The sequence below is a fragment of the Sciurus carolinensis genome, chromosome 10 (genome assembly GCF_902686445.1).
Source record: "Sciurus carolinensis chromosome 10, mSciCar1.2, whole genome shotgun sequence".
Lineage (NCBI taxonomy): Eukaryota > Metazoa > Chordata > Mammalia > Rodentia > Sciuridae > Sciurus > Sciurus carolinensis.
In genome coordinates, this window is record NC_062222.1 from 4447967 (window position 1) to 4464212 (window position 16246).

At 40.7% G+C, this 16246-nt stretch overlaps 1 pseudogene; it reads right to left on the reverse strand.

Moving 5' to 3' along the window:
• LOC124994831 (glucose-6-phosphate isomerase-like) overlaps positions 1 to 15684 on the reverse strand; it is a 93114-nt pseudogene extending 77430 nt beyond the window's left edge.
• Positions 15685 to 16246: the final 562 nt, after the last annotated feature.

The window sequence follows — 16246 nt, forward strand, 5'->3', positions numbered from 1 at the left end:
ATAGGAGTGAGAAAAGATGGGGCTTGTGAGGTAGTGGAGGAGGACGCGATTGGAAATTGGACTAGAGCATACATTCTGGCAAAGAAGTTGGATACATTTTATGCATCTCCTGAGACTCTTAAAAGTTCAATTTAAGGGTGATGGACTCAAACATTTGCAGGGAATTTCAAGTCAGCATAACACGGGCAGTGGCATGGATATTGCTGGCAGTTTTTAGCCAAGTTTACTATGGTAATCAAGATCAGAAAACAAATATTTATAAATCTCGTAGTTTAGCCAGAAAAGTGTGACTTAACCCTGGAAGTCATGAAGATGTGGTTGTTACAGATGCTACATCCACTAAAAAGATTCAGCGATGGCATTCCAGGAAATGGCATGACCACACCCATCTCAGGCTCAAGGGTATAAAAATAAAAATTGCTTTGACAAGGGACCACAGGGCTGCCGAGGAAATTTTTTCACCATGCTTGGCCCCCCCAGGTACTGAGAGGCTGCTACAGCCATGGTACTAGGAGGCTTGCCTGCTGCTCAAAATGATGGCAGAATTTGGCATCAACCACTGGCTCTGCAGGAATGCAGAATGCTAGAGTTAGGGGCTCATGGAGACTTCCACCAAGACTTCAAAGGAAGACCTGGGAGGCGAGGCAAAGTATAGCAGGGTTAGAGTCCCTGAGAAGGTGATACGTGAAGGACGCCAAAGCTGCAGTGGAGACCCCAGAGCTTGAGATGACAGTAATGTGGAACATCTGTTGGGGAATGCTGAGGGAATTGAGCAGAAATAAGCCAATAAAATGGCCACATGGGTAGCAACCAGCAAGAGCATGGGGTGAAGGAGCAGGAGCCCATTGGAGATCACATGTTGAATCCATGTGCCCCAGATGCTGGACATGGAGCTATAGGACTTGGTTGCCCAGCTGGATCTTGGTTTTGCTTTGTGTCCATCACTTCTTTCTGTGCCCAGATTTCTCCCTGTGGAATGAAGATTTACTCTGCCATTGTCTAGTAGATATACGTACCTGGGTTTTGATCTTGGCTCATACTCAAGAGTTAGCCTTGACTCAGGCACCGTGGTGCATGCCTGTAATCCCAGTTGTTAGGGAGGCTGAGGCAGGATTGTGAGTTCAAACAAGCCTCAGCAACAGTGAGGCACTAAGCAACTCGGTGAGAAGCCAGTATTACCCTGATACCTAAATCAGACAGAGACACATCGAGGAAAGAAAATTTCAGACCAATATCCTTAATGAACATCAACGCAAAAATTCTTAACAAAATTTTAGCAAATCGCATACAAATATATATTAAAAAGATAGTGCACCATGATCAAGTGGGTTTCATCCCAGGGATGCAAGGTTGGTTCAACATCAGGAAATCAATAAATGTAATTCACCATATCAATAGACTTAAAGTCAAGAATCACATGATTATTTCAATAAATAGATGCAGAAAAAGCATTTGATAAAATACAGCACCCCTTCATGCTCAAAACACTAGAAAAAATAGGGATAGCGGGAACATTCCTTAACATTGTAAAGGCCATCTATGCTAAGCCCATGGCCAATATCATTCTAAATGGTGAAAAACTGAAAGCATTCCCTCTAAAAACTGGAACAAGGCAGGGATGCCCTCTTTCACCACTTCTATTCAATATCGTCCTCGAAACTCTAGCCAGAGCAATTAGACAGACCAAAGAAATTAAAGGGATATGAATAGGAAAAGAAGAACTCAAACTATCCCTATTTGCTGATGATATGATTGTATACTTAGAGGAACCAGGAAATTCCACCAGAAAACTTTTAGATCTCATAAGTGAATTCAGTAAAGTAGCGGGATATAAGATCAATGCACATAAATCTAAGGCATTTTTATACATAAGCGATGAATCTTCAGAAAGAGAAATCAGGAAAACTACCCCATTCACAATAGCTTTGAAAAAAATAAAATACTTGGGAATCAATCTCACAAAAGAGGTGAAAGACCTCTACAATGAGAACTACAGAACACTAAAGAAAGAAATTAAAGAAAACCTTAGAAGATGGAAAGATCTCCCATGTTCTTGGATAGGAAGAATTGATATTGTCAAACTGGCCATACTACCAAAAGTGCTATACAGAGTCAATGCAATTCCAATTAAAATCCCAATGACATACCTTACAGAAATAGAGCAAGTAATTATGAAATTCATCTGGAAGAATAAAAAACCCAGAATTGCTAAACCCAGATTGCTAAAGCAATCCTTGGCAGAAAGAGTGAAGCAGGGGGTATCGCAATACCAGATCTTCAACTCTACTACAAAGCAATAGTAACAAAAACGGCATGGTATTGGTACCAAAATAGAAAGGTGGATCAATGGTACAGAATAGAGGACACGGACACAAACCCAAATAAATACAATTGTCTCATACTAGACAAAGGGGCCAAAAATATGCAATGGAGAAAAGATAGCCTCTTCAACAAATGGTGCTGGGAGAATTGGAAATCCATATGCAACAAAATGAAACTAAACCCATATCTCTCACCATGCACGAAACTGAACTCAAAATGGATTAAGGACCTCGGAATCAGACCAGAGACCTTGCATCTTATAAAAGAAAAAGTAGGTCCAGAGCTTCAACATGTTGGCTTAGGACCAGACTTCCTCAACAGGACTCCCATAGCACAAGAAATAAAAGCAAGAATCAATAACTGGGATAGATTCAAACTAAAAAGCTTTCTCTCAGCAAAGGAAACTATCAGCAATGCGAAGAAAGAGCCTACAGAGTGGGAGAAAATCTTTGCCAATCATACTTCAGATAGAGCACTAATCTCCAGAATCTATAAAGAACTCAAAAAACTCTACACCAAGAATGCCAATAATCCAATCGACAAATGGGCTAAGGAAATGAATAGACACTTCATAGAAGAAGATATACAAGCAATCAAGAAACATATGGAAAAATGTTCAACATCTCTAGTAATAAGAGAAATGCAAATCAAAACCACCCTAAGATTCCATCTCACCCCAATTAGAATGGCGATTATCAAAATACAAGCAACAACAGGTGTTGGCGAGGATGTGGGGAGAAAGGTACACTCATACATTGCTGGTGGGGCTGCATATTAGTGCAGCCACTCTGGAAAGCAGTGTGGAGACTCCTTAGAAAACTTGGAATGGAACCACCATTTGACCCAGCTATCCCACTCCTTGGCCTATACCCAAAGGACTTAAAATCAGCATATTACAGAGATACAGCCACATCAATGTTCATAGCTGCTCAGTTCACAATAGCCAGATTGTGGAACCAACCTAGAAGTCCTTCAATTGATGAATGGATAAAGAAAATGTGGTATATATATACAATGGAATATTACTCAGCCATAAAGAATGATAAAATTATGGCATTTGTAGGCAAATGGATGAAACTGGAGAATATCATGCTAAGTGAGATAAACCAATCTCAAAAAACCAAAGGAGGAATGATCTCGCTGATAAGTGGATGATGACACATAATGGGGGGTGGGAGGGGTTAGTGTTAGGGTTAGAGTTAGGTTTAGGGAGTGGGGCAAGAATGGAGGAATGAAGGACTGTATAGAGGGAAAAGAGGGGTGGGAGGGGTGGGGGAAGGGAAAAAAATAACAGAATGAATCAAACAACATTACCCTATGTAAATTTATGATTACACAAATGGTATGCCTTTACGCCATGTACAAACAGAGAAACAACATGTATCCCATTTGTTTACAATAAAAAAAAAATAAGACTAGGAATGTGGCTCAGTGGTTGAGTTGCCCCACGGTGAATCCCCTGTAACCCAATCCCCCCCCCCCCAAAAAAAAAGTAGCCTTGAGTGTCAGATAAGATTTTGGACTTAGTCTTAACAGTTGCAGAATCACCAAAAGTCCATGTGGACTCATGGAAATGGACTAAGTGCATTTTGAATTGTGAGACAGACATGAGCTTTCAGGGGACAGGTGGAATATTATTTGGATATGTGATGGAAAGCTCATGTGTGAAGCAATTCAAGAATTTGCAGCAGTGAAATCATTGGTTTATGAGAGGTGTCACCTAATCATGGATTAATCCACTGATGGATTACCAGTGGTAACCATAGGCATGTGGGGAATGGCTGGAAGGAACAGGTCCCTGGGGACATGCCTTTGGGTTTACGTTTTGTCCCAGGTGAGGAAGAGTGCTCTCAGCTTCCTGGTTTCCAGGTCCTGAGCTGCTTTCCTCCACCATGTTCTTCCACCATGTCATTTAGCATCACTTTGGGTTCAGAGCTGTTGCGTCTGCTGACTATTGACTGAACCACAAGCCAAAATAAATTTTTCCACTTCTAGATTATTGTCAGTTGTTTTGGTCACAGCAATGAAAAAGCCAACTTAACCAGCCTTGAACTTAGAATCTTTCTGCGTCAGTCTTGCGGGTAGCTAGGATTACAGGTGAAGCTCTCTGCTAACATGTAATGGCACTACCTGATGAGCTGCTTCTGTGTTCTTAAAAATTTTGTAAATCAAACTGAATGTGGAATTTTAGCAACATTTTGACATAAGAATTTCATGACATTAAAAAGAATGAAACCATTATTTGAAATGTCACGTAGTATGTTTTGTTTTTAATGTGTTCTAATTGGTTACACATGACAGTAGAATGAATTTTGACACATAGATAAATGGAGTATAACTTCTCATTCTTGTGTATGTGGTGTAGAATCATACCGGTCATGTAATCATATGTACGTAGTGTAATAGTGTCTGAATCATTCTATCCTTCCTACCACCATGCTCCCTCTCTCCTCCCTTCATTCCCCTCTGCCTACTTCAAAGTACCTCTATTCTGTCCTACCTTATTGTGAATTGGCATTCACATATCAGAAAACATTTGGCCTTTGGTTTTTTGGGTTTGGCTTATTTCCCTTAGCATGATATTCTCCAACTCCATCCACTTACCTACAAATGCCATAATTTCTTTCTTTTAACACTGAGTAATATTCCATTGTGTGTGTAGAACACAATTTCTTTATCCATTCATCTGTTGAGGGGCACCTAGGTTGGTTCCATAGTTTATGAATTGAGCTGCTATAAACATTGATGTAACTGTGTCACTGTAGTATGCCGATTAAGTCCTTTGGGTATTTCTGAGGAGTTGGGTAACTGGGTCAAATGATGGTTCCATTCCAAGTTTTCTGAGGAATTTCCACACTGCTTTCCATAATGGTTGCACCAATTTTCTGTTGGACAAGCAATGTATGAGTGTGCCTTTTCCTCACATCCTCACCAACACTTTCTGATGCTTGTGTTCTTGATTGCCATTCAGAGTGGAGTTAGATGAAATCTCACTTTGGATTTGCATTTCTTTAATTGCTGGAGATGTTGAACATTTTTTCATATGCTTGTTGATTGTATTTCTTTCGTCAAGTGTCTGTTTAGTTCCATAGCCGATTTATTGATGGGGATTTTTTTTTGGTGTTGAGTTTGAGTTCTTTATATATCCTGGAGAAAAATGCTCCAAGTTGCATGTCGTAAATATTTTCTCCTACTCTGTAGGCTCTCTTCATGTAGATTGTTTCCTTTGCTGAGAAGCTTTTCAGTTTGATTCCATTCCATTTACTGATGGTGGATTTTACTTCCTGTGATTTAGGAGTCTTGTTAAGGAAGTCGGGTTCTAAGCCAACATGATGAAGAGTTGGGCTTGCTTTTTCTTAAATTAGGTGCAAGGGTCTCTGTTCTAGTGCCTAAGTCCTTGATCCAGTTTGAGTTGATTTTTGTGCAGAGATAGGGGTTTAATTTCATTTCGCTACATATGGATTTGCAGTTTTCCCAGCACCATTTGTTGAAGAGGCTGTCTTTCTCCAATGACTGTTTTTGGTGTCTAGTATGAGATAACTATTTATGTGGGTCTGTCTATACGTGTCTGTGTCGGTGGCAATACCATACTGTTTTTGTTACGATGGTTCTGTAGTTTGTCTGGTATTGTGATGCTTCCAGATACACTTTTCTTGCCAAGGATTGCTTTGGCTCTTCTGGGTCTCTAATTTTTCCAAATGAATTTCATGATTGCTTTTTCTACTTTTTTGAAGAATGCCATTGGGATTTCAATAGGAATTTCATTAAATCTGTATATCACTTGTGGTAGTATGGCCATTTGAAGATGTTAATTTTGCCTATCTAAGGGCATGGATCAGATATTTACATCTTCTAAGGTCTTCAATTTCTTTAGTGTTTTGTAGTGGTGTTCACTGTAGAGGTCTTTCACATCTTTTAGATTGATTTCCAAATATTTTTGGGGCTTTTGTGAATTGGGTAGTTTTCCTAATTGCTTTCAGTGGATTCATCACTGTGTGGGAATGCATTTGATTTATGGGTGGTGATTTTACACCCTGCTATTTGGCTAAATGTCTCATTTTCAAGTATTCCTTCAGTGTTGGACACATAAGTGGTTATAAAAAACACTAATAAGTATATTTATGAATGTACATATGCATGTATTTAAATACCTACTTAGAAATTATTTTAAAATCAATTTATTAATGACATATGATCAAAAAATGAGTCACTACATATTATAAAAGTTTTTTCAGTAAGTTGCATTGATTCCCACAACTACCCATAGGTCACGATTATGCTTCTTACCATGCTTTTGCCAGCTTTGGAACACCATTAATGAAATCTTAAAAAGTGCGCTTTGTCACATGCTGATAATTTTCATCTCACTTGCTTATACAGAGAGGTGGCGGTAGATGTGGAGTGTGTTCATTTTTATATTTTATTACTTTAAAATTTTTGATCATTTCCCAAATTAGCTTATTGCTCTTCAACACTATTGAATAGTGATTGCATCTGCAATAGGTTTAAACTTTCTGCTCTACTGATGTTTGAATTAGCTTTCTGCCCCTGCTCAGAATGTGAGGTACTTGGTGTCTGTTTAAACTGAGCAGTGAAGGAAATACGTCACCAGTTGCTGAGTGACCAGATGTGGACAGCCTGGTCTGCAGGATTTTGGTCAGCCTTCGAGTCCTGAAGCAGAAGAGAATGCTGGGCTCCTTTAACTTAGTGAGTTCCTTCTGAGCACTTCAACAGATGACAGGCAAACACTTGAATACTATTCATGCTTTAAACACAATATCATGAGAGAAAAAAAATACTGCAAAACACTGACTCACAAAGACTACAAAGTGTCTTTAAAAATATTTGCATTCCAAAAACTCCAGAGTAATGCTTTTGAAAACATTGCAGCTTCAGTGTAATATGCATGTTCTTTTTATCTTCTTCAGAACACTTTGGTTCAGCTTGGAATGAGGCTGGTAGCTTTTCTGCATGCTCTTGAGAAAAGAAAACAGCAAAGAAAGGTGGGGGAAACCGCCCAAACAGAAGAGCACATCATCTGATTTCTAGGGTCTTGGGTGGATCGTGACACTTTCTGCATCAGCTGGCCCACAAGTACTTAAGGTAGAAGGTCGAAAGTGCTTTTGGACTGACCTTGTTTAGCAGTGAACTTTCTGGCTCTTTCTGAATCTCTGGCAATGTTGAGAGCCACTGTGGCACGTTTTGACACAGTCATTGTGTTCACATGTTCCTACTTGTATCCATTTCCTTTTGCATTCTTTGAAACTTGCATTAAATTAGAATTTGAACATTAAAATTTGAACAGTTACATGAACATATCGTGAACGTGTTGAACATTCGTTTCCTAAATTAAGAGTATGTTGACACAGCTTGTCCAACACGGGAAAGGACACGGGTGTGCGTGGCGGTTGGAAGAAGGGCGCTGAAGTCGGACCTGGAGCAGACGCAGCAGGCGCGTCTTCACTACTGGACAGAAAGCACGCACCTCCACCAGGCAGCAACTTTCTGCTCTTTACCCATTTTCTGTAAGTCGAAATCCAGTGTGTGCCCGGACATAACTCGTGTGTGTAGCCTCTTCTCCTCTTCTGCATAGGGCATTGGATATTTTACTGAAAATCTTAAGGAAAAAAATCCAGCTGATAAAATGAAACTACTCATTCTTCCATTAAAAAAAACTGTCTACTTATCTAACAAGGATTTCCAAAGGGCTTATTAGGATCCCGGGACAGGAGAATAAAAGTTGCTGTGTTAGCATTAGGCTAATTTTAATTTTAAAGTCATGAAATATTTCTACCTAACTGAATACAGAGTTGCTAGATAATAGAAGAAAGGAACAAAATCCTGCATACATGATACAAGCAAACTCATGGAAGGAATTGCAAGCATCTTGAAAGCTCCTGTTGCTCCTTTCCAGCCAAAACCACTTCTCATCTTCAGGTAACTACCAACTTGACGTTTTTAATTCCTGGCTTTTTTATAAAGTTTTAAAGTCTTAGTCAAGTGTCTGAACACATGTGTGCACACACTGTGGTGTATTCTGATCATAGTGTTAACGGTCTCAAAGTACATATTATCTGACTTCCTTCAGTTTTCTTTTTAGGAGTCATGCCTATGTTTATAGTGTTGCTCCTTTTTAATTCATAGCAGAAAGTGATGCAATAAATAATTTTGTACCTGTCTTCTAATAGTTACTAGTATAAAAATACACATTCTAGATGCAAGGGGTCAAAGGCCCCACGCATCCTCAGAGTGATCGGACAATTCCCAGTTACTTTACAGGGTTACTGCAACATATATACCCGTGACTCAAGGGCAAGAAATCCTCCACACTCTCTTCATCACTAGATCCCATCAACCTGTCCAGTACATCAAGAATCGTACCCATGTTTTGAATTCTTGCTTCTCTTAATACTGGGGTCGCACATGTTTGTTTGCATTTGTTTTTATTTCTCATCTTTGAATGCATGTTTATTTTATGCTCTTAATCCCTTAATTTCTGAAAGGTGGGTGTGATACATGCTACTGCTGTTTTTCTTAATTATACATGGCTTTTCTTTCTGTTGCTTTAAGACCATATGATCATCAAAAATTTGGCAGCTTTGGTTTATTTGGAAACCACTTCTTTAAACTTACCGAAACGTGACCAGGATAGAGTGATGATGTATCTTTGATTTTTCTTCGGCAGTCTCCGTGTGGACACACATCAATGGTGCAGAGGCATCCATAGTGGCGAGAGCTACACCATTCTAGGGGGCGTTTGTGTTGACCATGGTGGAAATCATGTCCTTTCCAGAGGTGAGACCAGGTGCTGCTCAATGGTGTTACATTTCCTCCTCACGGGGACTCTGGTCTGAAGTAGTGACTGCTTTTCCTGATTGCCCTGGGGGCTCATGCTACAGCCCAATGCCAGCATCTAACCTATGGGGAGAGCCTCATTCTTTATTTTTTAAATTTTTTGTTCCTTTTAATTATAACTTTTTATGGTTGTACATGACATGGAGTCACACTGGTCACATTTTCATATATGAACATAGGAAAGTTATGTCTGATTCATTTTTCCCATTCCATCCCTCTTCCTTCACACCCCTCTTCCCCATCTAATCTGGTGAACCTCCACTCATGTCTCCCGGGGGTGAGCATTCAGAGAACATTCAGACATTTTTTGCGGGGGGGATTGGCTTATTTCACTTAGCAAGACAGTCTCCAGTTCCATCCATTTTCTGGCAAATGCTCTGATTTCATTTTTATGGTTGAGTAAAATTCCATTGTGTATACGCATATTTTCTTTACCCATTCATCTGCTGAAGGGCACCTATGTTGGTTCTGTGGTTTAGTTATTGTGAATTAAGCTGCTATAAATATTCATCTGACCGTGTCAGTGTAGTATACTGATTAAGTCCTTTGGGTATAGGCCAAGGAGTAGGATAACTGGGTCAAATGGTGATTCCATTCCAAGTTTTGAGGAATCTCCATATTGCTTTCCAAAGTGGTTGCACCAGTTTTCAGTCCCACCAGCAACGTATGAGTAGACCTTTTTCCCACATCCTCGCCAACATTTATTGTTGCCTGTATTCTTGTTTGCATTCTGACTAGAGTGAGGTGAAATCTCACTGTAGTTTCAATTTGCATTTCTCTAATTGCTAGTGATGTTGAATATTTTTCCATATTGACTGATCATATTTCTTTGAAGTGTCTATTCAGTCCCTTAGTCCATTTATTGATAGGGTTATTTGTCTTTCTTTTGGTGTTAAGTGTGAGTTCTTTATATATCCTGGAAATTAATGCTCTGAGGTACAGGTGGTAAAGATTTTCTCTGATTCTTTAGGGAGAGCCTCATTCTTTTTTTAAAGTTGAGGGATGTTTATTATATTCATTTATTTATATGCAGAATTGAACCCAGTGCCTCACCCATGCTAGGCAAGCACTCTATCACTGAGCCACTACCCCAGCCCCTGAGAGCCTCCCTCTTAATGAAATGAGGTTGGCTGGAGATGGACAGCACGACGGTCGTACAGGTAGCACGTTGGCCTCTGTAGAGCTGGAGATGACATGATTCCTCCAGCTCCCTCTTGCAGGAACTACATGTTGACATGGAGGAAGTGAGATCAGAAGGACTATTGGATTAGAATTCCTGCTTCTCTCTTCTCTCACCCACTGTTCACATGAGACTCTTCTGGTTACCCAGACACCCTGGCAAGTGCTTAAGGCTGTTTGGGAAACACGTGACTCTGGCTCTCTTCTGAAGGTCTTGTAATTCCATCTTGCTGTGTTGTCCCCAAATCTGAATGATGGTCTGCCTTAGGGTCCATCTGACCAAATTAATGCAGAGCCTCCGAAGGGCCTGCTGTTGACATTGGCTGTGTTTTGTCTTTTTTCATTTTTTTATCCTATTTGCAACAAAGTATGGTCTCGTATTCCCTCGATACCCTCTTATTATTTGAGAAGCCTTTATCCATGTGGATTTGAATAGCAAGAATGACTGGAGGACAGTTTGGCATCTATTTTCCTTCCTGTTTGCAACAGTGTTTGAGCACAAATTCTAAGATTGTCTCTTGCTGTCTTGCTATGGAGAATTCAAATCTAAATTAAGTTTCTAAGGACAGATATGAACATACTAGAAGCAGTCATAGAACATTATGTTCTTTCAGAGTCAGTCCGTGTTTACTTGGGTAGCAAATTCCGTACTGAAGGCTACCTCTGCTGATGACCAGCCACCCTGGCAATAAAGCCTATCGGAGGGAAGCAGCCCTGGGTAAATCACATCCGAGACTGACCACAGAGCTTGTCTGTAGCGGCAGCCAGCCAGCCTGTAGAGGTTAGAAAGTCTGCAACTCATGGAAACCACCCAAGTTAGGGAGCTCCACCTGGAACACCACTACATCCATCTGCAGGTCACCCTTCAGTGAGAAAGGGTGCCCGAATATAAGTAAGATCTGCTTCTCGTTTCAGATGTCGGCCAGTAATGACAGCTTATTTCCCCTGAGGTTTTTATGTTGGTGACAGAGAAAGATTCCCAAGGAGAAAGTGAATCGGGGGATTCATGAATCTGGGGTCCGGAGCCGAGTGGCCACAGGAACTGTCCTCCTGTGAGGCCTCCCTGTTTCCTCTCCTGGGGAACCAACAACTTCCTTAGATTCACCAATAGGTGAAGATTCTGCATGCACTTCTCCAAAGTCATCAGTTCCAGGGATTCACTATTGTGTCGGGAAATCAATGGAAGAGCAGGTGGGTATAGGGAGAGATGTGCCTCAGGGGAGACCTGGAATCGATTGCGCCCTTTCTTACCTTGGTCAAGTAGACCCTGTTGCCAGCTGTCACGAGGAAGCACCTGTCACCAAGGGGTGAACAGGAACCTGTGGCTGCAGTTGCCTGAGCATCAGGGATGGAGGCACAGAAAGGGCAGGCTCCTTGACCCTCCTGTGCTGCTTCCTTGTGTACCTCATGCATGAAGAAAATGAAATTTTTAACAGTTTTATTTTTCTTTAAAAATTAACTATTTTTAATTGTAAATTTTGCCTTGAAAAAGCATAAACTTATTTCTGTAACTTATTTCTTGGTGACATCACACATTCTTGCACACAGAAAAATTTTAAAAAATGCATAAAAATGTCCCTCTTTAAACCAAATAGATAATAGGAACTTTTTTTTTTTTTAGTATTGTTAAATTGGTGAGATTCTAAATAAACTTGTATTTGTGCATTTCATGTTAATTTACTATTCATACAACTCAGGAGTGTTGACAGATTTGATGGAGAATATGTAAATCAAACACAAGGAAAAAGGGTTGCTGTAGAAATGAAAAGAAAAAAAAATTGTCTTGCCTTAAGCATTTTAAAGCACAGATCATAGAATTGCTAAAACCATTGCCCATAAAGATGGGGATCATCGTCCTGAATAGTCGAGCTCATTTACATTGCCAACTAGTAGAATATTTAAATCCTGAATTTAAAACTGATTCCCTGAAACACTCAGGATAGGGAGAAGTTGAGTCTGCTAAGCGGTGGTTCAGGAGGACTGGCTGCTGATTGAATTTAATGCTGCTTTTTAAACGACTGAGTTCCCTGCAGCAAGGCAGGACAGACTCATTAGTTTCACAGACTGACTGACTTCCTTGGATGTCAAACCCTGGGAGGTTTTGCTAGTTTCCAGAGTACTTTTGAATTCTGTCCTTTTAATACAGTTTATTTCTTCCCCTCTCCAGCCTTTTTTTTTTTTTTTTAAACCATTCACTCTCCTGTCCTTAAAATTTCAATAAGTTAGGTTTCTCATGATGATCATACATTTTATGTGGTTAAGTAGAAGAATACTAATGCTGTATATTCAAAAGAGAAAAGAGCCCAAGCTGTTAGACCCCCTCCTAGCTCCTTGACAAGTACAAAGTATTCTCAGGTTGCCTGAACATACTGAAACATAAAAATCTAAAGCAGATTTTTTTTCTGACTTTCTAACCACTCTGTTAGGTTTAAGGGTGTCAATTGGATGATGAAGTAAGGAAACTGGAAATTTCTGCTGGGACTCTTCAAAGCGGAATTAGGACGTGCAAATGAGAGTTAGCACGCCAGGGCTACTGAGCGATTGCAAGGGTGTTTTTGTATTTCAGTGATGTGTCCATGAGGTTGGGTGGTAATCTCACCTGTCAGTCTTTCTTAAAAACCCGGTCGACTGTCCAAATTGTGTTAATTGAAATTAGACGTGTGTGCATATGCTTCACATACTGTGCAATAGCAAACACTTTAGATCTTGAGAATTCGCTAAACTTGGTATTGAGTAATGGGGCTTTTCTGTACTTATTGACATATCAATTGCAATTGAATGCTAAACATGATTTGTTTTCTACTTTTGTGCCAACCATTATAAAAATGAAAATGAAATTTTACAAAGCTCTTAATATTGCAAATGATTTTAGAACCAGAAACCTGTCTGAAGGCTGAAAGAGTTGGTGGAGTAGTTGAACAGCAAATCTGGAATCCAAGCTACTGGAAGAGTGTTGAGGTTAAATCACTGTTCACTTCAGTACTACATACCTGAGAATTGTGGAAGTGCTATTTTTCCATTTTTCTGTAAAAATGAGTCTTTGGATTCTCCTTACAACCCCTGAGAGATCTTTTGGCAGTAGAGATAATACCAAGAAAATAGAACACTTTTAGGTCATATATTATTGTCCCTAGAGACATGGTCTCTTATAGACATCTTTTGCCAAGTGTAGGTTATACTCAAAAATTATAGTATTGTATATTAAGGTTCTCCAGAGAAACAGAACTAACAGGAGGTATATGTGCATATAAAGAGGTTTATTGCGAGGAATTGGCTCACAGGGTTATGGAGGCTAAGAAATCCCAGGATGCACCATTGCAAACTGGAGAGCCAAGTATAGTTTCACCTCAAAAACCTGAAATCAGGAGCGTGGAGGGCAGAAGCCCCAGGCCGAGGTCAGAAGACCTGTTTTCCAGTTCACCAGAGGCCTCTCCTCCCTTGGCCTCCTTTTTCTGTTCAGGTCCTTAGGGACTGGGTGATGCCTAGGAATGGGGGAGGGAAATCTGTCACTCACATTTTCTAGAAATACCCTCGCAGACACACCCAGAATAACAGCCAAATGTCTGGGTACCCCAGTGCCCCAGTCTAGTTAACACAAAACCAACTGTCACGTACTGTTTATTAAGAGTCAGACTTACCAAATACAAAATATTTTCTATATTTTAAAAACCTATGACATCTTTTAGTGTCCTGGTTCAGGTCCAACTCATGCTTTCACTGGAATGAATGTTTGGTGGGTTTCTTTTTCATGCATACTTCTGTCTACTGTATTTCCTGGAAAGTTAATTGTGATTTAAATTGGGTAAGTGAAGTATACCAGTGTGAAAGTGAGTTAGTAACTCACTGTGGTTCTAAGTACAGTCCCCCTAAAATATGAAGGAGTTTAGATCTCGGCTCCTCAGTGCTTCCTCGCTGTGTGCTTTTGACTGGGGCCAGACCATCCCCTTGTCTCCATCAGCCTCAACTGTCCAGTGGAGACAAACACAGCATCAGTGTCTAAGACTGCCCTGAAACATGAAGGACAATCCACGTGCAGCGCTGAGCGTGTCCAGCACCTTCAAGTCCACGAGTGGACTCGCCAGTGCCACTTGACGTGCATGTGGTTCTTCTATTTTTGGAATTATGCCATTTTCGTTGGCAGTGGTTCTTGGAGTGTTGATCAGAATGACCTACAGAACTTGCTTTCCCCAGGTGTCCCCCACCTTAATGAAAATGACCAAGGAGTGGCATTTATGTATCATGGAAAAGTTCCTTAGGTGGGGGTTGGGGCATCTTTTAGGATCAGGTTAGCTGAAAACACAGTTCAAAATCCCGTATGTGCTTCATTGTGATACTGCACACCTGAATTTCATGGAAGTGATACTTTTCTCTAAAACTGTTATTGAATGCCTTTAACCTTCTCCAGATACTTTTTGTTTTCTTTTGGCAGGAGTGATATGGCCTAGGAAATTGAACACTCGTAGGTCATTCATAGTTAGATTTATTTGCTTAATTTACAACTGAAGCTTGAAAATGTATTTTTTTTTTACCATTTTCAAGTAGACAACAATTTCTTTAGGTATGATATAACATTAAAAATAGTTAAACAGCCAATAATTACCTCTTACTTCTATCACAAGTGGGTTTTTATCAACAGAACCTTATCTGAGGTTTGGCCCCCAGTGGAAAGCGCCTGGGGCCTCGTTAGAGACCCAGGGGAGGCGGGCGTGGGGGAGAACAGTGAGTGCTTCTTGGAGCGAGTGCATCCGAAGTCACACGGATGTTCTCCAGTTCATGTCTGACTGAATAGCAGCATAAGTTAAAGCACATTCCCCTCATTCAAGGTCTCCCTTGAGGATAGTCCCGTTTCCTGTAGAATCTGCTCTTCATTCTCAAGTTCAGCTTACACTGCAGAAAAGCAATTGCATTTTAAATTCCAGAAGCCCCTAGAAGGTCTAGAATAGAATGCAAAATGCAGTAAATCCATGTTGTATAACGAGATGCAATGGTGTGTGTATGTATATTTTCAATTTAGAAAACACATTTCTTTGAACTTGCTTTGAAGTACCTTGAACATTCTGGATAATCCAGAACACAGTTTGGGTGGCAGTGTGACGGTCTAGCTCTGGAAGACCTTAACCTCCTTGCCTCTTAGCCTCCCTGGTCCTGAGGAGATGGCTCCTCCCCAGGCTGGCTCTGGTCCTGCCGTGGGGGGCTCGCAGGACGAGCTACTCTTGTGCCACACGCTCCCGGCCGCTTCCGCCCTTCTGGGTAGGCCGCCATTCCATCTTCTGCTTCATCCATTCCAGCAGCCTCCTTGGATTTAACATCAGGCTGCAGCTCATCCATGCCAGGAGTCCTGTGTGCAAGCGGATCTTGGCTAAAAGATTTCTATTTCCAGGAATTTTTCTTTTTTCAATGTTTTCTCTCAAACCCAGTGGATTTTGGGACACCTAGCAGGCAAAGGACTATTAAGTGACTGGATGACAAGTCTGAAGTCAACGTTCTTTCATCAAAGTTTCAAATGCCTGTCTAGGGACTCACCCAGGGTCATGCCAAGCTTGGTTCCCGCCCCTGCTACGTGAGAAAGGACAGTCTGGGGACTGCTTGAAAGTCCTGTAGCTTTCTATCCCAAGGACCTCATGGGAGGGTAGAGACTGGGCCTTCCTCTTTAACTCGCATCTTTAAATAAAGACTTAGCTGATGAAAGATGCATGCTGGGCACTCGTGATAAACATGGAATCCTTTGCCAATGCAGGTTGGGCCTGTCTGCTGTGTTGAGGTGGAGATTAAAATGTGTGTTTTTAAGATCAGAAAACTAAGACTCAAAGTTGGAGCTCTCTGAGTGTCACCTCTTAAAGGATTGAGCTGGGACAGGACCTAGTGAGGTGTGACCTCCACTTAGAAGGTG